At 33.9% G+C, this 23,025-nt stretch overlaps 1 non-coding gene and 1 pseudogene across 1 annotated transcript; one reads left to right on the top strand and one right to left on the bottom strand.

Annotated features, from left to right (window-relative positions):
- Positions 1-5,849: 5,849 nt before the first annotated feature.
- Positions 5,850-5,931, bottom strand: TRNAS-CGA (transfer RNA serine (anticodon CGA)). Its single transcript has one exon. It is a non-coding gene; the product is annotated as a tRNA-Ser (tRNA).
- Positions 5,932-9,711: 3,780 nt separating this feature from the next.
- LOC118032786 (uncharacterized) lies at positions 9,712-16,260 on the top strand (annotated as a pseudogene).
- The last annotated feature ends 6,765 nt before the right edge of the window (positions 16,261-23,025 follow it).

Here is a 23,025-nt window from a genome sequence, read left to right as displayed (position 1 = left end):
TTTAGGAGGTGTAGGCGCACGTAAAGAGGACTGACAGAACCGGAAAAATTTTCAGTTTCAACAGTCAAACCTTCCTTATCAGAATCCGACAGTAGTTGAGTACTGTTTGGTGATCGGAATCTTTGTAGCATCACTGATTTTTCAACTGGTGATATTGACGACAAGGCTTACTAGCTTGAAGATGATAATATAGGGAGAGTAAAGCACGTTTATTGTTTCTGTCACACCCGACATCGCGGCGGCCCTAAAAAATTTAAAAATCTTTGAAAAGAACAGATTTCTGGCATCTTATTCTTTAATGTGGATATTCTTGTTTAAGGAGTCGCCACCTAGTATTATGGTCACTAGGAACCCTAACTGGTCAACAGAGATTCTATGGTTCGGGACTGGTTACGTAAAAGGAAAGATATTATCACCCCTTAAACGTCCTGCCTGAGGCAGGCTGGATTGCTAATTTTGTCTTAAATTGCTAAATATTTATTAGTTTATGTTATGAAAATTTGTTTATAATATTCCTGACTCTGGCGCCAGTGAATATTTAACTACGAATATTTTCAACTCTGGCGTTGATAAATATTACGCAGCTATAAAAAACAAAACAAATTTAAATCAGTATATTTTTTTTATTCCCGACTCTGGCGCAGTGAATAAATAAATAATACTACATTCATTTTTACGCATGCACATATTTTTTATTTTTCTAGCTAAAATAAAATAAAAATACAACGAATAAAAATAATATAAATTTAAACCGGTATTTTTATTCCTAACTCTGACGTTAGTGAATAAACCAATAAATTTACATTATTTTTATTTATGTATACACATTCTTTTCTTTTTTTTCTGCCTCTTTTTTTTTGGGCTGGGCCGGGCTAGACCCAGCCCTGCATTTATTTTTGGGCTGGGCCCAGCTCAGCCCATATGGGCTGGGCTGAGCCCAGCCAGCCCGGGCCAGTGGCCCGGCTGGGCTAGCAACACGCGTGCTAATCCACGCGTGTTGCTACACTGTGCAAGTGAATTAAAATTCACTTGCACAATGCAAATGCAATTTAAACAAAGCGCAAGAAGAACAGATTACTTACCTGGTCTGCTGCCCGTTTTTCCTTTCTTCTTTGTTCTTATGATTCTGCAAGCGGTTCGTTCCCGTGCTCCTGGTATTTGATCGATCTCCTGTGCTCCCTCCGGTTTTCCTTTACTGTTTGTGGCTGCCGAAGTTGTGAAGGAATTTTGCCTTCCCTTTCCTCTGCTTCAACCTGCCCCCGTCTTCCCCTGAATTTTTCGTCTGATTTCCTCCTCTTGCGATGAAGAAACTGAGTGGGTATGTCTGTTTCTTGAGATGAAGCACACAAAATTGCAGGGATAATTCTCCCTTCTGTATCTGTTACTCTCCTATTTTCTCCTTCTCTGTGTATGTTTTTTTTCGGTTTATGCCCTGTTTTTTCCTCTGTCTTTTCTCTGTTTTGTGTTGATGTTTCTGTTCTTCTCTATTTTTCTGGGTTGTGTTTTGATTGCTCTATTTTTCTAGGTTCATCGCCCCCCCTTGTTGCTGCCGTTTGCTCCTCTCTTATAGAGCTCCCCCCTTCCCAGTCCTGTCTTTGCAGGACTCTTCGGTAATCCACGAACGAGATCGTGGGCATGAGGTGGTGCAGTGGCCTTGAGTTGCTGGATTTTCCTTGTTCAAGCTGCCAGATTTTTCTCTGTTGAATCGGTCTGGTCCGTGCGAAACGGAAGGGACGAAGAACGCAGTCTTCCAAACGGCGCCGTTTGTGTGCTTGAGGCAATTTTCGCTTTGGTTTCGGTTCGGTTCAGTTTTTTAGGATAAAAACTGGTTCAAACCGGTTTGGCTCTATTTTTTTAATTTGGCTCGATTTTACCTTGGTTTTTTTTTATTTGACTCGGTTTTGTTTCTGGTTTTTTTTTTGTTTAAGTTTGGTTCGGTTCAGTTTTTTAGGATAAAAACCGGTTCAAATTGGTTTGGCTTTATTTTTTTGGTTTGGCTCGATTTTACCTTGATTTTTTCTTGTTTGACTCGGTTTTGTTTCTGATTTTTTTCGGTTTAAGTTTGGTTCTATTCGATTTTTTTTTTGTTTAGAGTTTATAAAACTAAACTGAACTGAACCGGTCAATTTTTTAAAAAAATTTAACCATTTTAATCGATTTTTTTTTTACGGTTTGGTTTTTTTTATTTTTTTTATTTTAATTTTCCTAATTTAATCAATTTTTTTTAACTTTTTTACTCAATCCTAGTACGGACACAAGTAAGCGTCTCTTTCTCCTTTAATTGTAGCTAGGGCAAATTACAGGCTCGACTTCCAAATATTACTACAGGTTTCGATGTTTATTTATCGTAATTTATTGATTCAATATAAAACAATTATAAGAGTGTTCAAGTTTTTAGAGCAATATAACCAGTTATATAATAAAATTTAAATTTGATCCTCGTGAACTATATATTCGATGTGAACTTATTTATTTATTGACAGAAAAATGTTTAGAACACTTTAAATTGTTCTCTATCATATATTTTCCAGAAGCTACGCTATGGGGTAGATTTATTTTATTTCCTTACCTAAAAAATTGCACCGTGTTTTAAAAAATAAAGAAAATATTGTAATTAGAATCATAGAATTGGATGGTCGAATAAGATGGATTTATTTTAATTAAATAGTAAAAAATAGACAATGATAAAAAATGGATTAAATAAAAAAATGATCGTGATAATTTATATAATAAAAAAAAACCTTTTTTCAAAAGATAAAAAATTTCTAATTAATCAAATACTAAAAGATAAAATTAAAAAATAATTATACAAAAGGATCCAAAAATAAAAATAGCAATTAAAAAAAATTAGATGGCAAGTATAATTTTTTTATTGAATGGTGAAATAAAAAAGAAAGATCAATTTAGCAAAAAGACCTAAAGAAAAAAAAAAACTATCAAAAGAATGAGGGTCAAATTAGGATTAAATGATGAAATTAAAAATAAATCAAAATTTTATAAAAAGGCCAAGAACAAAAACTAGAAATAAAAAAAAATAAGAACCGGAGTTGAAATCGTAGTAAATAAAAGGATAACTCTGAAATTTTGAATAACCAACGTGAATTTTAAAGAGAAAAAAGAGAGAATATGGGAAAAGGAAAGATAGCACCACCAGCAATAAACCACTTTTTTGTTTTTAAATATTTTTTATATTATTAAAATATCAAATTAACTACCACGTTAGTTAACTTGATTATGGAAAAAAAATCAATATGAAAATACAAAAAAAGTCCATGAACACTAGGTTTAAAATTATTTGCTCTCGATGATATTTTAGTTGTTTAATTATGCTGTTAAAATGTAAAAAAAAAAACTTATTTATCAAAAATCAATATAATAATAACTAATCAACTTTGTAAGAAGATTTTATTACCCTCAATAGCTATATTGTTCAAAGATTTTTTTATGGAAATGACAAAAATATTATTATATTGTTCCAGTGAATAATGTTTTCCCATGACCTATTATGCTTTGTTAATATTAGTATTATTTTTATATGTTTAAAGTTTTGTCTTTGTTGTTTTTTTTTAATAGAATTGAAAGTGTTGAAGTTAAATATTATTATTAAATCTATAGGACTGTAATTTATGTTTAATCCACTAAAACATTTATATAAAAAAATGAATTGGAAATAGAAAAAGTATTAGAAAAGATGAAAATATATTGTTGTTGACGTAAGGAATAATATTGTTATCGGCAAGCATTAACCCAATATTGATGCAAGGAATGTTAGATATAGTTATATTCACATATATTGTCTTCGCATTGCATGCGTTATTCACTGAGTTAATTGGAACCAGCTACGATCTCTTTCAAGAAAGACACAAAAACGAAAGAAAAGAAAAGGGCATGTTATCTGCTTGTACTTGGACTGTTGAAACGAAGAAAAAATATTTAAAATATAATTTATATTATTTTTTAAATATTTAATTTTTATTAAATAAATAAAATGATGAAATTCGAATTCGTAGCCACTTGATAATTAAAGCTTTGATATCATATTAAAAAATCTTTTCAATTAAAAAATTTAAACTGTTAAGTAACATCCTAATATATTATTTATATTATTGTCTAATATTTATAATATGGTGCAGATATTCATGTTATGATCTGTTCACATAATTGATGTTTTAATAATTTAATTATGATTCATTGATTTTCACAAAGTTTATGATTAATTCAATATAAAATTATTCTATAGATTTTATTTAATAATTTAAAATTTTAAATTAAATTAATTTTTTAACATGATATCAAATTATTAATGGTTAAATAATTATTATTCTTGAAATCTAATTTAATAACTGATTTTTTGACAAAATCTATATCAATATTTTTCATTAAAAATTGTATATATATAAAAGGAATTTGATTTTTTATAGTGACATATAATAAAAAAAATTCATCATATTTATAGTAGCAAAGTTTTTTTGGCAATTTATAAAAGTTTTTTTGGAATAGCTGCGGTCTAAACATCTGAAATATATCAAACACAGCTCTGCACTCTTTTTAATTTTTCATATATCACCTATCTAAAATATATTCTCAGCAAGGAAAAAAAAATGTCTAAGCATCTAAAAACATGATTACCAAAGCATAAGTAAGAAGAAAACCATCTAATTCTGGCCAAATTCAATAAACTTAAAGACATGGCATGTGTGTCTGGATTTCATCATTATTGTCTTGAACAAGAAAATCACTGATGATTCGGATTTCGTTATTTTCCAAGTAGAAAATTCCTACTGCCATGGAGGAATCAAGATACATACAGAACTGATATATAGCTACTCATTCTCCGCATTGCGCCGGCGAGCAGTTCCGACCATATCAGAACTGAACATGATCGATCAGATGACTTGAAAAGCTTCATGATATTCTTCAAGTCTCAACAAGAGGTAGCTAAAACTTCTAAATGGCTCAAAACATGCCTAGCCTTCACTTTGAACTCGGAAACCATGCGTTCAAATACAGGTTTCGAAGCCATCATTGCTCCGATGGCATAATACATGGCCGTGCAGACGAGTAGAGCAAACCCTAGCTCAAGATTTTCCTTCAGAGACACAGCGAACCGAGAAACAAAAGAGAACAAATCTTGAAGATCGATTATGGCAATGGAGAAGAGTGTGAGAGAGAAGGCAAGTAAGAGGGCATTCAAGATTGCAAAGATGATAGCTCCGACTACACAAGCAATGAAACAGCCATAGAGGGATGCAAGGAGGATTAGGTCCAAGTTAGGCACCATATCACTAGCTCTAGTAATGTCTGATCAGATGTGGAAATTAAAGAGAAAGGTAGATATATAGCTTGGAGTTGTGAAGAAAGTTTAATTCTTTAGAGGAAGAAGAGATGGGAATCAAGTGAGGAGCACTCATTCTATTTTGCAAGAAACGGATATGTGAAGTGAGTTTTAGCACCTTTTTATGTTGTTCTACGGTATTTCTTTCAAACCCAAAAAGAAAAAGGATGCATATAATATATATATTATTGTAGTGTTACATGATGTTTGTGATTATAATAGTAGATGTTTTTTAAAGGGTTTCTAGCTTAAAAATATATTTTACTTTAACACATGATGTAAAAATAAAAAAATTAATTATAAATAAAAAAAAAATTAAGTAAAAAGCTATTTAGAATGATATTCCAAACGAATGAAAAATGTAATAAAGGAAGAGGAGTGCCAGTATCGTGGAGGAATATGTCCTTTTCAGAGACAAAGAAAGGAACATATTCCTGGAATAGCTTGCGAGAAGCAAAATTATAAGAGATCCAAACGACCAGTAGTTCGTCATAGCTAGGTAAAAGAAAAGAGACGTCGACAGCAGGATTCGAACCTGCGCAGGCAAAGCCCAACAGATTTCGAGTCTGTCTCCTTAACCACTCGGACATATCGACACTTTGTTGATAAGTCGTCTCTTATTTAATTTTTAAAGGTTTTTAAAACAATCTATTTACTTAATCTCGCAAGCAAATTCAATGTTTTTACTTTACAACCACATTTTCCGGAAGTTGCTTCCGGAGTACCTTCCATCCTTTGGAGTGTGAAAGGTTGCACTAGCCCTTGACTTTTGTGTTCATAACTTACGTGATCGCTCTCTTAAATGATGATACTATTGAAGGCAAACCCTGACATGCCAGCTTCGAATCTCTGAAATCTTCTACTTGATTCATTCACATGCCATCCAATAGCTTGAGTTTCATTACAAATGGAGCCCTCCACGAAATTTTTGTTTCTGTTTACTGTTAACTTGCAACTGTCCATGTTCTGAACTGCGGCAAGGAAAAAACGCGTGAACTCTCAGCAGTATCCGGAGAACTAGATAGTTATGTCATAACTAACATAGAAAGTCAAGAATATCTTCTGATTCAATTCCAATGGAACAACCACTGTACTCCATTAGAGAACTGAACAACCAGAAACTGTATCCATGATTTCAAACATACTGAGCACCAGCAAAGGCTGTGCAGTATTTTCATAGTGAGTGCAAAATCACATTTGAGACCCCAAATCCTCATCTTCAGAGAGTGATAAGCTAATAGAGATGTCATTAGAAATCCCATCCCTTAACTCCTTTTCCTTCACTTGTGGTCCAGTGGGGTGTTATTCACAAGTCCTCCGCTTTCTGCCATTGTTGTTGCATTTCTTGTCATATCTTGATGCTTATTAAAGTTCCCAGTAGCAGATACCACCTCAAACGAAAACGCTCGCTGCTTTGACATTGGATTCACTGATAAATCCATCGAGACAATTGGGGTTAGTCCAACAAAACCCCAATCACAAAACAAACGAAGAAATGGGAGAGGGCCCTCTTCCAAACCTGCCCTTTAGGTTTTGACCTCTCCAAAGGTCTTGAAGATCTTGGTGAAAAAACACCATAAACAATAGCTTGAGAATCTGACAAACTGAAAATTGATGGTAGCAATCCATCATCAGTCACCATGTATACTTTTAAATAATATTTTTTTAAAATATTATTGTATTTTTTTAGTTGAAAAAGATACTTAAATATTTAAAAGTTTTTAAATCTATAAAAAAAGAAATTTTCAAAGTTCTAGCCATCAATCACCTTGATCTACTAGATATTAATTACAAGTTACTGAACATCTTGGCTATAAAAAATTGATCGGATTATTAAAACTAGAAGATTAACCAATTATTTAACACATAAACATTACTTCTAAGCTACTTGATTTTTTTTGGACATCATCATTTTTATCTAAGCCTACTTTCTATTACATTTGTTGATATTTAGAGCCCGTTTGTTTGCGTGGTTGCTTCTGCGTTTGAAGCAACCACAACAAACAATCCGTTTGGTTATGTTAAAAACGCAAATAAATGTCAGTTGGGCCCACGCAAATTCGTGTTCTGCACGCGAATTTTGAGAAGCAGCTCCTGGCTGCTTCTCGAAATTTAATTTACGTGCACAGTGCAATTCACTTGCACGCCAACAGTGTTCACGCGAACAGTGCAATTCACTTGCACTGTTCACATGACCTCTTTTTTTTATTATTTTTTTAGTGTGTTTATTTTTTGTGTATATATATTTTTTTAAAAATACTAGTTTAGAGTGAATTAAATTTACTCACATTGTCATGTAAAACAATATTTTTTTTCTCAAAAAAATTAGTGTAGAGTGAATTAAATTCACTTGCACTGTAATATCAAATCAATTTTATTCTTGATAATATTTTATCTAATTTTATGAAGTAATAGCAATAGTTAAATCCATAACATTTAAATTAAAAACCATCAGTATTAATATATATTTTTAAAATTATTTTTATAACCTTAATTTCAAAAGCACTCTTAACCAAATATATTAAACTACTTTTTATTCAACCTCAATTTCAACCACAGTTTTAACCAAACATCTATTTTTTCAAACCAACCTCAACTAAAAGTACTTTTTATAAAAACAACTTTTTTCAAACCACAACAGCTACCGCAATACCTAACACACTCTTAATGTGGTACTTTTAATTTACAAGTTTGTTCAAACCTATATAACTGGGTATAAAATCATTAAAAAAAAAAACTACTACAAAATTACTTGCTCACATTCCATCTAAATTTAGTTGCATAATTATTGTTGTGGATGGTGTTATTTTTTTTCCTATCACCACCACAAAATTACCTGCTCTCCTACCATCTAATTCAATTGCATAATTATTGTTGGGGGTGGTGATATTTTCTCTCCTCATCATCACTACTAAAAACTATTACAAAATTGAATGTTCATTATCATCTAATTTGGTTGCATAATTATTATAATGGGTGGTATTATTTTCTCCTGCCATTAATATTACTATTATCACTATCGCCACCACGATTTCAACCCCGATCATAACCACCATTATTATTATAAACCTGCAACCACTATTACAATTATCACTACCAATGCTTTTCATGCATTGTTGAAACATTACATATTGTTTTTTTCTTGCATCACATCATTGAATCAACTAAGATCTTGGTCATAACAAAGTCGTCAAGTTGGCATGCACATGATTGCCATTTCTTGTTATAAGGCGTGGGTCTGGTTATAAAGAGTAAAATCAATTACCTTTTGTGCAAGTTCTTCTCTTAGCATAAAGTGAAGAAAAACCAGTAATGTGTTATTTATATGGAGTATCTCAATATGAATTAATATATTATTTTCTTAATCTTGATTTTTATTTTAATGCCAGTGATAAAAATAATGTTTGATATTGCATTGGTTTTATATAATTTAAAATTAATTTGTTTTTAGATTTAAATTGGAATTAGAAACGCTCCAAAATAAAATAATAATAATAATAATAATAATAATAATAATATTTTAATTAAAAAACAAAATGCTAATTAGAACATCATCAACGACATTGTTTTTTTTATAGATATTTTTACACCAACTTTAGAAATACTTTGAAATCAAAATTTAATATTCCAATAATTTTTTTTCAATTAGAACAAAATCGATGATATTGTTTTTTATTGATATTTTTACACCCAACATAGAGTTATGTGATGTCAACTATCCAAAATAAAGATGAATGGAGGGGTTATATTGGTCACTCAACCGACCAATCATGATCATAGTTTTTATGCTATCACTCATCAAACATTGAAAAAAAACGTTTCGTGTTAAACATCTAGACAAAAAAAAACGGAGACATTAAACAAATTAATGGCATAATAGGGAATCAATCAACAACTTTTATGAGTGGAGGTACTTTATTAAATATTTCTTAATAGTATAGGGACCAATAAAAGCCATAACTACTCTTACAATCCAATAGGCTAATTCGTTTATTCATCATGCTTTCAGTGCCATTTGTTTTGTTTTTAAACACTTCAAAAAAGATTTTGTTTATTATTTTTTTCAATTTAAATTATTTTTTAATAATTTTTTTTACATATTAATATTAAAAATAAATAAAATATTATTTTAATAAATAAAAAACATTTAAAAAAACAACTACTATCATAATATTATATTACTAACTTGTTTTTCTGTATTTAAAAAAAAATTAATTTTAAGTACTTTTTTATTATTTTAATATGTTAATATAAAAACTGAATTTTTAAAAAATAAAAAATTAATTATTTTAATATATTTTTAAATAAAAAATATAAACACTTTTATTAGGAACTCTAACACTACCTTACAAAACCGAAAAACCTTGGCTTCTCCTCAGATCTGTCTCTCGCTCTCTTCCACTAGAATAAAAAGAAGCGGAGAGAAAAACATATCGCTTCTCTTAATTTCGCCATGGCTATGGCGATTAGGTCTCTGCTTATCTTTTTATGTATCCTATCAATTACAGTCCCTACCTTTTCTCTTTATGAAGATCAAGCCGGCCTCGTGGACTGGTAAGCTCCATTTGTCTTTCCATTAAATCGCTTCAATTAGTAAAAACTTGTTTAAACTTCCTATTCACTCAGTCCAAACTGAGCTGATTGCGTATTTTTATTTGCTTCAATTTTCTTCTTCTCATACTATTACTTGTTAATTAATACTGTTGTTAGGTTGTTAGAATTTATTTTTTTTGAATCAGTATTCAGTTTGATTGAATTGTGTTTAGGCATCAAAAGTACATAGGGAAAGTGAAGCACGCAGTTTTCCAAACACAAAAAACTGGTCGAAAGCGTGTTCTTGTTTCTACTGAAGAGAATGTTATTGCTTCTCTTGATCTCCGTCACGGCGAGATTTGTAAGTTTTTTTAATGAATTTTACCATTCAGTCTTTCATGTTAAATTACACTGCAGAAGTGTTTTTTTTTCTTTGTTTCCTATTTGTTATTTGAAGGGATTTGTTTTGTGCAGTTTGGAGGCATGTTCTTGGGACCAATGATGCTATTGATGGAATCGATATTGCCATGGGAAAATGTAATTATCATATTGCTGTTATGTGGTATTTGTTCTTGCTGCTGTGGAAGTGATATTTCCATTACATGTTTTTGCCGATTTATTAGTAGGTTTGCTTGTTTATGTTTTTCAGCAAACATTTAGCATCTTTCCCCCCCTAAATACTATATGAGGTTGCTTTCACCACTCGCTTTGTCATCGTGTGTCTTACCAAAGGAAAGAATTGTTAAGACTGCTTCAATTTTTATGTTGAGTAAAGGACTTGAGAGAAACAAAAACAATGGGTATACGTAACAGTGATTTGTATTATCCACCTGATTTATAATGTATTGAAAAACCACTTTGCGGTTGTGTCATCTATTGAGCGTTGCTCCTTTTATTTTTATTTCATGTAGATTTGCTATTTGGTTTTCTTGCTACAAGGCATGAAATCCAGTTATTGCAGTTATGTTGTTTTACTAAACTTTTATATCAATCTTTCAGATCTTATTACCCTTTCATCAGAAGGAAGCATTCTAAGAGCATGGAACCTTCCTGATGGGCAGATGTGGTGGGAATCTTTTCTTCAGGGACCAAAGCAACTCAAAATCATTCTTGTTCACTTCGGTTAGTGATAACATATTATATTTTTTAAAGCTCTTAATGAACATTATTTTATTGTCTAACTTAATCTTCTATACTCTCTCCTGTACTGCTATGGTTCTAATTCAAAAGTTAATTAATAAATATGTGCTGTCTTCCTGCAAAATATAATCTTTTCTTATTCCTCTTATCTTCATTTATTTCGGGTCATTGTTGAAATCAGAAATTGCCATCCAATGGATCATAGTTTAGTTCCTCAATTGAAGTGTTATCTTGTGCTATGTTGTAGTCGGCAATTCATAACACAATATCTTCCCTAATCTCCTATCATTTCTTTGCAAACCTGCCCACATATGTTATGCATTTCAGGATTTTCAAAAGAATTGTTTGTTAATGAAGTTTTCTGATCTGCAGACAAGCACGAAAGTTGACAAGGACAACACAATCCTTGTTTTTGGTAAAGGAAGTCTCCATGCTATTTCAAGCATGCATGGTGAAATTGTTTGGAAGGTGGATTTTCCTGCTGAAAGGTCTGTCCAATTTGATGTTTTAAGTTCCACATGTTGTTTTCTCAATCTAACCCACACCATGCAATTGATGCTATTGTGATCCCTTGGTTTGCAGTTTTTGAGGTCCAGGAAGTAATTCAGCACCATGACAGCAATACAGTATACGTGGTGGGATTTGTTGGTTTTTCACAGTTTGATGTATACCAAATCAATGCTAAGAATGGAGAACTCATAAAGCATGACAGTGCAGCCTTTGATGGTGGCTTTTCAGGGGAGGTTTCTCTTTAGTTTCAAAAGCCAAACTTGTGGTGCTGGATGCTGCTAGGTCAACTCTGTTAACAATAAGTTTCAGAAGGGAGAAATCAGCTTTCAGAAAACATATGTATCAGATCTAGTTAAGGATTTCTCAGGGATGGCAGTGATATTACCTTTCAAAACTTACTGGTTTGTTTGCTGTGAAAACCAATACAGCTACAACATTTATTAGTGTGTCAAGTGAAGGTCAGTTGGAGGTGGTTGACAAAATCAATCATGCAACAGTTATTAGTGATGCTCTTTCATTCTCAGAGGACCGACAAGCATTCGCATTGGTTCAGCATGGAGACAATGACATTCACCTCAAATGTGAAGCAAGGTCATGACTGGAATAGTGATTTGCTAAAAGAGAGAATCAAGCTGAACCAGCAAAGAGGATTTGTCCATAAGGTTTTCATGAACAATTATGTCAGGACTGATAAGTCTCATGGATTTAGGGCTTTGATTGTGATGGAAGATCATTCATTGTTGCTGTTACAACAAGGTGAGATTGTCTGGAGTAGGGAGGATGGCCTTGCATCAATAATAGGAGTTACAACATCAAACTTCCTGTAGAAAAGAAAGGTGTAACTGTGGCCAAAGTGGAGCAGAACCTCTTCGAATGGCTTAAAGTATGATCTGATTATTTTCTTTTAACAAGTTTAACTGTCTTACTGAAGATGAATATTGCCGAAAAATCACTCTTTCAAGGCTTGAAATAGATTCTTGTTATATTAATCGAAATTCCTTATATTTTTTCTCCTCCCTCAGTCTCCATTTTTAAACTTTTATTTAGTAGTAGAGTGAGGGATCTGAATAATTGTTAGATTGCATTTTTCTGGTTGCATAGGCAATCATTGTTTGCTATCATATTCACATCCTTTGTTTGAAGATTCATCTCATAAACTTCTTCACAGACTGTGTGATCTTGACACATGATATTTTGTTTGAAAATTCATCTCATTGACTTCTTCAGAACTGATTTTGACACATGATATTTTGTTGTTCCAAGGGACACATGCTGAAGGTTAAGGGTACATTGATGCTTGCAAGTGCTGAGGATGTAGCAGCCATACAAGACATGAGGTTGAAGAAGCTCTGAGAAAAGTAAAATGACCAGGGACCATAATGGATTCCGAAAGCTGCTCATTGTTCTTCACTAAATCTGGGAAACTTTTTGCCTTGCACACTGGAGAGGACGAATTGTCTGGTCTCTCTTATTGAACTCTCTACGGCAATCAGAAGCATGCAAAAATCCAACTGGGATTAATGTATATCAGTGGCAGGTTCCTCATCATCATGCTATGAATGAAAATCCATCTGTCTGGTGTTTGGCAGGTGAAACCAAGTTACTGATGCGCCAGGAATATTTTCCTTTACGTTGATACCTTACACAGGGAAGGAGCTTGAAGTCTTTGGTCTTGATCATTCTGTTGCACAAGTCATGCCACTCCCCCGTTCACAGATTCAACAGAACAACGTCTTGCATCTACTAATAGATACAAGTGGACAGGCAACATTTGTACCCAAGAGCACCTGAGGCTGTTGCCATTTTTCAAACTTGAGTTTTTCAAACATTTATCTGGTACTCCGGTAGAAGCTATAATGGTGTTATTAAAGGGACATGGATTGAAAGAGGGGGGCAATTGTGATGGTGAAGTTGCAGACAACTATTGTTTTTGGTACCAGAGAAGTATGGTCCATTGTATTCCCTCAGAATGCGAAAAGATAATTTACCACAAACAACCATAACAAGAAATTCAAATGAAAGGTAGTGTTAGTTTCTGGTCAATTTTTTTCATGATTACCACATTTCTTTCTGTCTTGCCAAAGATTTTATCCACTTTTACGGTTTATTAACTGCTTATTTGCTGGTTAGTCTTTAATTAACTTTCAGGTTGATTGGGATTACAGAAAACCTTTTAAACTAGGCAAGCAAGCATCGTTTTCCAAAATATTGCATTAGAGTTGTTCCATAATGACTTCTTGGCTATAATTAATATGCAAATAATAATGGATTTTTTATTTTAAACTAAATAAATGTTGGGATTATGTTCAATAAACAAGCGTTTTCTCAGGCTTTGAATTAGAAAGCATGTGTTTTTCAGGCAACCTTGATTAATATATTTTTAGTAGTCTAAAATCACAGTTTCTGTAGATTTCTTCTTCTTTCTTTATCAGAACTCATTGTTTTACCATTCATTTTGTTGTACTGAAGGTTCCAATAGAAAACTTTCAGAGAAACTCAATAGGATATCTTGGTCTGCTAACACTGTAATCCCTTGAATATGTTTAATTGAGCTTGCTTCTGCATTTGTCTCCAGGCAGTTCATACAAAGCAAAAGTTGTTTGCTGATCAAGATGTGATGTACAAATATATATCAAAAAATTTGCTTTTTTGTGGCCACTGTCTCACCTAAAGCCAGTGGAGATATTGGATCAGCCACACCCAGAAGAATCACATTTGGTTGTCTATGTTGTTGATACTGTTTCACTGGTCGTATATTGCATCGAATGAAATTCATCATGGCTCACAGGGTTCCTGTCCATGCAGTAGGCTTTTGCCTTCCACCATCGTTTTGAATGATATGCATTACCTTTATTTAATTTTGTTTTCACCATTTTTTTGCAGGTTTTTAGTGAAAACTGTGGATTGTTTACCACTACTTCAATCTCAGAGCACACAGATATGAGATGAAGTTATTGAAATTTATGATCAGTCTCCTGGGCAGTAAGTAATCATTCTTTACAATCTATGCAATATTGTTTTTTTCTTCTTATTCTAAAAACAGGTTTTACTTTTGCAAATTGAAATTCAGGACAACAAAGATGTTTTGGGAAGCTTGTTCTTGGAAAGCACAATCTCACTTCACCTATGTCTTCATATTCACGACCAGAGGTCACAAACAAAGTCACAATCTTACTATTTCACCCATTCTGGTCAAAGCGGGATAACAGTTACGAAATCAACTGCTAAGGGTATCACTTCAAAGCCATCTTCTTATTCGGGACAATTGGTGATCAGGTTGGTTACAATCTGTTTAGAAATGGAGGGTTCCAATGTGTGTTTCCTCTTTGTTCTTTGTGACAACTATTTGTGGTTCAAAATTGATTTATTTCCTGCTGTAAAGAAGGATGTGTTTACTGAATGTAAATTGGATGCTTTACAGGTAATTGGCGCAATGGAATAAGCGTTTCTTTGACCCTCGTAGGTCAGTTAACCCCACACAATCAGAGAAGAGGAAGAAGGAATTTTACCTCTTACAGATTTCATTGCCTATCATTCCTCAGTGAGTTGTCATATATCTTCTCTCTTCCTTTTAACCCTTTAGTCTTGTGTCGACTGGTTTAATGTTACTTTCCTTGAAGAGAACACTGTCCTGAATCCACCTTCCCTGGAAGCGGTTTCATTTATGTACAAAAAAGAATGAGTGTAATAGGGATGCAGTATAGGAATATTCCAACCACATCAATTAATCTACCTTCCCTGGGAAGCTGGTTCATTCCCACTTTAGACTGTTAAATATTTAATTTCCGCTTCGAGAGAACACTGTCCGATTTTTTTGCTGAATCTACCTTCCCTGGGAGTGTTCATTTCTGTCCCACAAAAAAAACAAAAGATGGAGTATTTATCGATTCCACATCAATTAATCTAGAGCTTGGAGTGATCCATTGATGGATCCTGTCTTGTTTTCCTCTGCTATCTTGTCCACCCAAAATGGTTTTGTTTTTTCCTTGAAAGATTTTGGTTTGGAGACCAATGGCACCTGATATGTTTTCTACAATAAGGAGCTGCAAGTAAATTAAAAGCCAATCCATACAAGTGAACAGTAATTGCACTCTTGGATTGTGATCATATAGTGCATGCAAGTGAAGGTTTTTCCTGAGGGGCTTTCGTCAACCTATCTTTTATAACTAAGTTTATAGCGTGCAACCATATATACAACAAAGCTTGTTAAAGTACAGCTAGTGTTCATTCCAGAGCAGGGGATTGTAGATGGCAGAATCTGGAATACATCTTACTTTTAGCAGATGATGCTCTTCGCATCAAAACAGTGTGAACTTCACAGACAGGCATTCGTACCAAAAACAGACCCCCATCTCCCTTGCGGACTGTTTCATTCTTAATGGCCGCATGCTTTTATTTGATGTATTTCTTTATTTTAATGAAGTTCGTTCTCAAAGCTGACACGGATTATCACTTCTTGCAGTCCTGATGTTACACACTCGCCCATAAAAGTGGAGGGGCTCCGAGGCATGAGTAACAGTGCCTGCCAAGCTGGAGTCCCAACACAACCCTTGTCTTTAACATAGGGTGTCGATCTCTTTTTCACTCGCCTTGCACCCTCAAGGACCTATGATTCTCTTACAGAGGATTTTAGCTATGCCCTGCTGCTTCATAACCATTGTTGCACTTCGGTCGTTGGCAATCTTTTCGTGACCTGGGTCCTGTCCGAGAAGAAAGATCGTCAAGTGATAAATGGAGGTTAAGTCGTTTCTCTTCTAGTTCCTCTACCCAGACAATTTTCTTTCTTATTTATTTTACACCGAGTTACTTTCACTGGAATCAGATTAGTAGATTCACTCCGAACTTGTAATGTTAATTTTGTTAGCATTTCCTCTTTTCAATTGGCCATTATTGCATTTTTGTGTACTTGCCATTATTACATTTTTGGGTCATTCATGTAAATTAGACATTGCTAAGCCAAGAGAATTGATATATTTGCTGTTCTCTATAAATGCCGCGGTCCATTCTTGCTTATCTGAAGCAATTTTTGGAGGGAAATGCCAAATGGCCACGAAAAAGTATGGAGGGCCGTGATAAAGAGAAGCACAGGGTAAAGAAAAAAAATAAAAAACAAAAAAAAACTTGGTCAATTAATGAATGGGCCAAAATTTTGACTGTTTCTTGCTAACAATTCTGGTTTCTGAAACTGGAATAGTGGAGCTGGGCCATGGTTTTTTTTTTAAACACGGTTTTTTCGAGTCATCCAAAACCTAGCTAGAGAAGCCATGTATTTGAAGCCCACGGAGGTTGAAAAGGTTGTGTTTTGGAGAGTTGGAATCTTCACCAAAGCCATCATTCGGAAAGGTGGAAAGGACCCATTGATTTGGTAATTTGATGGTCACTATAAAATTGTACTTTGTCTTTCGTTTCGTACTAGTTATCGAGAGAGGGATCAAAAAATCTAACATGCTCACCACTGTCTGCAACTTTATTCAGTCATGAAGATAGTGTAATCCTTCCAGAGCTCCATGTGTAGGTGCGGGAGGAGGAGGAGTCAGGAGGAGCGAGTGTGGAATAGTAAATACAGTTCCTTGGTTAGGGCACACAAGATTTGGACAGAAGTGGAGACTGAACACCTCTCTAACGAGACTTCTCCGCCTGAAGTTTGCCAAACTTTACCTTTTACTTGGGATGAAAATGACAGGCACTGCTCACTGTAAATTTGCCTGATCTTTTTGGAGTCTGTCCCATTCATCTCCCAGTCAAGGGACCACTCTCGTGAGCATCTTCTGCACCGTTTCACTTGTCCAAAGTGATCAGCTCCATAACCCTCTTCCCTCTCTCTTCCATAATTGAGAACTCTTTAACTGCCATAAAAAAAACACCTAAGAAGCTTGACAAAGCACACCTTTCTTCAAGAAGAGAACAACAGACTGTCAATCTCTCTTAGGTTTCTCCACAGAAACAGGTTGCTACAAGGCCTTACACTCCCACCATGAAAACCCACCATCCAAAAACTCAAAAAAACACAGCCACGTTCCACTCTTTTTTGTGGTTTTCTTTCGCCAATGCACACAAACTACTTTAAGTCCCACTACACCCAACCCACCTGCTCTTCCTATCTCCCCCACTATTCCTACTCCAGCAGCGCAGCACCTAACTCCAGCACCACCACCAACAAAACAGCAGCAGCACCAACTCCAGCACACCACCCACAACAACTACCTAAAACCAAACCCCACCAAAAAGTCCACCCAAGCTGGAATCCTCTTCCTCCTCTTCCTCCACTTACCACTTCCCAAAGTTTCAACTCAATGGAGATTCCCTCTCTCGAACTCCCCACCTTCCACCAACCCAGACCCGAAACCCAGAGCCGAATCAAGAGTCCGCCTTTATACCACCGTTGGCTCCTCCCATGCACCCCAACGACCTGCAAGAACTCCTCAGCCTGGCCTTGAGTTGCAACTTACCAACGGCTCAGAAACTGAGCAACTTTCTGCTCTGTATCTCTTAGAACGCTCACTCGTTACCCGACCCACCGTCCGACCCGGTTTGCTCACCCGAAGTACATGCGCGGGGTGGTGGCAAATTTGAAAAACAAAGCAGGGGTAAAACCGGCAACAAAAAGTCTTATTGGCACTTTGCTTGGCGGAGGCCAACCGCCACGTTGCGGTGGAAGCTGGTCGGGGACGGTGGTGGAAGTGGCGATGGAGCTCGACGGAGCTCCGGCGGAGAGGGCATTTGGCGGCGTTGGAGCTGACTTGTACGGTTGGCCGATGGGGCGGCAGAGCTCCGGAACCACGCACTGGCGGTGCCGGTAATGGTGACAATGATGGTAAAATGGGCTGGGAGGGGGAAAGAGTATGCGATAAGTGCTCTCCGGTGATTTATGGAGTGGCGGAGTTGCGTCAGATGGTGAGCAAACTCTTCATGCGCCGCCAGAGGAGGTGGCGCGTGCAGTGGCGTTTGGCTTTACAAGGAGACTGTACTGCTAGAGGGAGGAGAAGGTGCCCAGCTCTTGAAGGCTCTTCAAGAAATATGGACGGGTAGATTCAACTCAAGAGGGGAATGAACAGCCGTGATTTGATTTTGATTTGTATGTCATGAAAGAAAGAGGGAAATGATACTTTAAGAATTTTTATTAGCCCATGTACATGTAGAACTTATTAATAATAAATAATAATAATAATTTTTAATTTTACCTTATTATTATTATCTTTACTATTACTACTTCATTTTACTCATTAATTATGTTTTTTAATTTGAAATCAATTTTAAGAAAAACTATTTTGCAAACTTTTTTGGAAATTCATGAATATAGTGTGGTCAATTTGTGCTTTAACCTTCATACATTAAAACTAGTTATTATTTATTTAAACAAGTATATCAATGAATAAAAAAATAATCATTTAATGAGGGAAATTATATATAATAGATTTTTTTTTCAAAAACTATTTTTTTCATTAAAATAAAAAGAATCAAGTTTAATTGAAATAGCCTAAATACAATTAAAAACTCGATTGATATTGCCAGTAACAGTTTTTTTAAAGTATTTTTTATTTAAAAATATATTACAATAATTTTTTTATATTTTTACAAAATTATTTGACATTAGCATATCAGAAGAAAAAAATAATTTAAAGTAAAGAAAAAAAATAAATATATTTAAAAAAAAAACACTTAAAAATATAAAAATAAATGAAATCCAAGCTTTTAAATAAGAAATACAACAATATATACATAAACTCAAGGTAAATTAAAAAAACACCTTAAGACTCCAAAGTCCATTGCTTTACCTTCCAAGGCCTTCAACTATCGGCTGCATAGTTTTGAAATCCAATCCGGTCATTAACCCGGTCAAGTGATCGGGTCACGGGTCAAATGGGTTGGACCTGGTCAACAAAAAAAAACACTATGGATTAATTATTCAATTAAGTGAGCCATATAGAAAATGATAAACATTAAGTCGCATTCGCATAGATCCGGGACAACCAAAAAAAAAAAAAACATTACAGATAATTATTCAATTAAGTGAGCCATATAGAAAATGGTAAACATTAAGTCGCATTCGCATAGCCAACTGCCAAAAAGTCTAGCTAGAAACTTAAGCTTCATGTCCTTTTATTTGACAGAGTATTTGAAGTTAAAACTCACTATAATGCTTAGGATTTCTCTTCCAAGGTTACATAGGTACTGGTTTATAGGTTGTCTGTGCACTTAAAACATGATGCAAAAGGAGCAGCTTAATAGTGATATGAGACGACTTCTACTACTTCGCCAGCTTCGAATCCTTAGATAAGAGCTAGGACGGGTTGAATCGAAAGCTTTCTTCATTTTGACTTAACAGTGATATGAGACAAAAAGAATGAAAAAAAAGAGTAGTTGAAATACTACCCGGAAGAGGCAGCAGGTGCAACAGCCCAGGACGCGGAGGTCAAAGGAAGAGAAGACGGGCAGCGGGCAGCTGCAGGAAAGCGGCGGAAGACCTCTGCTCTTTTGTCAAAGACGTCCTCTGCGATCAGCTGGGTTTCAATTAAGTTTGCAAATTGTAAGTTTTGGAACTGATATTGCCTTGTTCTTCCTGTCTTTAGTTTTTAGCGTTTTGGCCTTTTAAGAGGCCAAAACGATGTTGTTTAATAACTGGTAATATAAAAAAAAAATTGATCGGGTCTCACCCGGGTTTGACCAGGTCCCAGGTCGACCCGCCGGCTCGACCGGATTTTCCCTGTCCAATTCCCAAGCGGGTTTTTGCCTCCACTCGGACCGGTCCGGAGAAGCCCGGGGTTGGCCGGGTCCCAAGGTCGACCTCAGGGTCGGTCCGGGTTTTAAAACATTGATTGCTATGATGATGATGAAGCAGAGTGCAATATCTTTTGTATTTGGATATTTTTTTAAAATATATTGAAAATTAATGTTTTTTTAATATTTTTAATATAATTTTGATGTGTTGATATAAAAAATAAAAAATAAAAAATATAAAAAAATTATCTTAATATAATTTGAAATAAAAAAACACTTTTATAAAGCACCTTATGATAGTAAAGAATGATAATATTAGACTATGATTAGTTTATCCCATTTAATTATTAGTTTATATAATTTAAGAATAATTAAAAATCCTCTAATAAAAGGAAAAATTAGATTGTTTTATAGGAGGAAAATGTATTGCATGAGTGATCATGACTAATTTCAAATAATTATATGTCCTTCTTAATGCCATTAGACCTTTATATCTGTTCAAGATCAGGTTAAAAATATAAATTAACATATACAAAACTTGAATGTTCAGAATCAGGATTGAGCGATGAGGTGGTGGGCCTTGTAATAATCATGTGACTTGATTAGTGTTTATCTAAAAATAAAACCCGAGTTATTAAATTATATCATGAGATATATAGATCAAATTTATTAATTTTATTTAAAATAATATTATTTTATATATTTTTTTAAAATCCCAGGTCATCATAATTACACATGTCAACTTACTGAATTATTAAAATCAATAGATTCAAATTAAAAACCTAACCTTGATTAGGTTTTAGATTGTGAATCATGTTACATTCTGCAAGTAGTTGACAGTTTTCTTTTATGAATAAAATCATAGATTAATTTAATTTATAGTTCATTGTATTTTCCAAACAGTCAAATTAATGCCTGGATAATTGAGTTTAATTGCAAGGAGGATTATACTCTTTTCAAACTAATGCTAATTAATGTGATGTATTATGCTAATTTAATCCAAGCCAATTTTCTGCCACAAGATGGATAAGAAAATTTGGACCTCTCAACACGATGGCATTTCTGTGTAAAATCTTGCCTCCAAAATTTGATGGACCAGTTGCTTTATGGTGATGCCAAAACCATTTCTAATTTTCTGTTTGGATAAAACTAAACCCCACCAAAAATGCAACTTTTCCTGCCTCCTTGTCCAAGACAAAGTATTCACAAGAGATTTTCTATTTCAGCATGACTATCTCACCCTTCAGTAGTTAAAATGTGCTTTCTGCAATAAAAGCTTGGAATCTTCAAGTCACCTCTTCGATTCACTACCACTTCACTTAGAATACATGGATGAAACTGCTTTTCTAATCAGGGCTTTTGTAGTGTTTTTCTAAAATCTGTTGATAATTTGTGCTACCAATGGTCTTCAATGTTACAAGCAAACAACAAAATCTCTCATGACAACTTTTTTCTTATGCATTGTTTGAATCTTTGCTTCACTAAAATGATGTTATTTTAATGACGCTGCCCATAAACCTTCAAATCTGTTTCTCCATGGTGAGCCAAAGTATTGCTTTTATATTGAGGCTTGATTCCCAACTTTTTAGAGCTTAATATAGAGAATGTTTAGTTGGGAGGAGTTGGTTTCTTATGATTTGTTGCTTCCTTTTTTGTTGCTCTCCCCTGTTTCATGCAACAGTTTTTGTGCTTTTCTTTCCTCTGCTTGTTCATCTGATGTAAGTTTAGGCTATTATCTTTGTAGCCTTTTTCTTAATAAAATTTTGACTATTAACAAAAAAAAAAAATCTTATCATTTAAATTAAATGAAGTGCCAAGAGATTATTCTGAAATTTCATATTTTCAAATTTAACCAAATAATTGCCTTCTGCATATAATATATATATATATATATATTTCTCAAATTATATATTATGCACTTGAATTTCTTGATTTTTCCCCAAATAAATTTCAATAAAATTAGACCATGTTATATGTATATCAAAAAAGAGGTTTAATGAGTGATTGAAAGTGAGTTTTAACTTGTTTTTTTTTATTATTATTAAAATTTAAGTTTATTTTATTTGAAATTAATATTTTTGGATTGTTTTGATGTGTTGATATTAAAAATAAAAAAAAATAATATTTTAATATTTTTTCAAGTATAAAATATTTTTTTAAAAAACAATTTGTTAATCCACTCCTAATCACCTTCTTTCTTAATCTTAGTTATACAAAAAGTGATATGATACAATGATCACTAAAGTGGCTAAAAACATGTTAACGATTAATTAAGAACTGCTTCATTACAAAATTAGGTTCCCTAGCTCCATGCCACGGCAAGCTAGCCCTAGGATCAATCCTGCTAGCTATGCATAATTGACGACTCTTTGTTACTTTACTATATTACCAGTAAGGCTCCTTGAAGATTTTCCAGTAAATGGAAGGTTAACGATGCACAGTAAACAACCCACAGCAGCCAAGCTCCCAAATCGTGAATCAAATCATGCTCTTGCTGCAGAAATTAAAATTTGAGTCAATTAATGTCTTGATTATCTCAATCCATTTCTATGAGTTCATTCTTTTCTCTTAACAAAACACGAATTAAAATATACCAAAGTTACCAACAAGAAACTAACAAGCATATGATAATAGTTTTTTTTTTTTTTGTTGATAAACACACACACACACATACATATACATATCTTATAGTATAAATTAAAATAGGAATATTGTATAAATATAATAAAAAACTTCAACCACCAAAGGTTATAGATGGAGTGGTAAGATAAGTATTTCCGACTCATCAG

The sequence above is a fragment of the Populus alba genome, chromosome 18 (genome assembly GCF_005239225.2).
Source record: "Populus alba chromosome 18, ASM523922v2, whole genome shotgun sequence".
Classification (NCBI taxonomy): Eukaryota; Viridiplantae; Streptophyta; class Magnoliopsida; order Malpighiales; family Salicaceae; genus Populus; species Populus alba.
This window is presented reverse-complemented; position numbering and strand designations above follow the sequence as displayed.